This window comes from Octopus bimaculoides, chromosome 3, assembly GCF_001194135.2.
Source record: "Octopus bimaculoides isolate UCB-OBI-ISO-001 chromosome 3, ASM119413v2, whole genome shotgun sequence".
In the NCBI taxonomy this organism is placed as follows: domain Eukaryota; kingdom Metazoa; phylum Mollusca; class Cephalopoda; order Octopoda; family Octopodidae; genus Octopus; species Octopus bimaculoides.
The window spans coordinates 91,850,099-91,851,514 of record NC_068983.1 but is presented as its reverse complement, the minus strand read 5'-3'; positions in this window follow the sequence as shown (position 1 = coordinate 91,851,514).

The window sequence follows — 1,416 nt, the reverse complement described above, 5'->3', positions numbered from 1 at the left end:
CTGCAAGATCATCAGCGTAGTCTGTCGATTTAAAAATATAATTTCCAGAACTAGACATAAGACGTCCACCCGAAAGGGAGCACGTGTAGAGTTCTACAAATTACATTCAGTGTATCCCTTCAAATGTCTTCAATCTGGCACGCTAAGTCCGGAAATAACTCTGCAGTTAATAAATTTTTGCAGCAAATTTACCGGTTTGAGAACATCATTATTTAAAATTTATTAATAAGGGTAGAAATTGATATTAATCAATTAAAACCAGTCGTCTAGCATATTAAAAAAAAATCCGAAGATTAAAATTATATTACATACAAAAATAAGAGGAATGACCAGCAAAAGTGGACTCCTATATGCTAGAAATAGATGATATAATGAGGTTGAAAGTTTTTTTATAAAAGCAATACAAATAAATTATAAATTATAAAGCTGTAAAAGAAGTTGCAGATGTCAAAAACCGACATATATGTTTCGATTCATGCTTCTTGGTGATTCTTAATTCTAAGCATTTGAATAGGGTCATATGCTAAGAATTGGTCACCATTTCCAGCTATATGAGGCAGAGTCCTAACAGGGCTTTATGAGTTTATACATCATAGGTTGCCTAACATATTTCTTGAAATGACAAAGACGAATTACTAATAAGTTTAAGAAATTAGATCATATATATTATGCAGATGTATTTAGCTAATGAATTAATAAAATAAAATAACATTAAAAAAAAGGCAAAGAAGATAAAAGATAAAAAGTAAAGAAAAATATAAGTGTATGCAAAATATATAGTATATAAATTTAAATGAAAGGAAGGAACGATACTTAAATATGCAAGGAAAGAATTACATAATAAAATAAATGAAGGATAAGTTAGATAGTAAAGTTTGTAAAGAAAAGAAAATAGCTTTAGCTACTGCTACTTCTGAGATTGCAGCAATGTTACTACCCCGAGGTCGGACTGCCTATTCAACTTTCAAGTTACCTTTAGATTTATCTAATAAACAAGATCCAGTTTGTAATATATCTAAAAATTCTGTAATGTGTGAACTAATACAAACATGTCAATTAATTGTTTGGGATGAATGTACCATGGCCCACAAAAAATCTTTTGAAGCTGTTGACAGAACATTATGAGACATTAGAAATTGCAATTCCATGATGGGAAATGTCATGCTATTATTGTCAGGAGATTTCCAAAAAACACTACCAGCTATTCCAAGAGGAACAGAAGTGGATGAGCTCAATGCTTCAATAAAGTCTTCTGTATTATGTCATCATGTGAAAATACTTCAACTTTCAACAAATATGAGATTTGGGCTTTCATGACATCAGTCAGCTGAATTATTTTCATGTCATAAATAAACAGAACTTCATGTATAAAAATGATATTTTTTCTACTTCAATTATTACATATTTTTCTCTTAT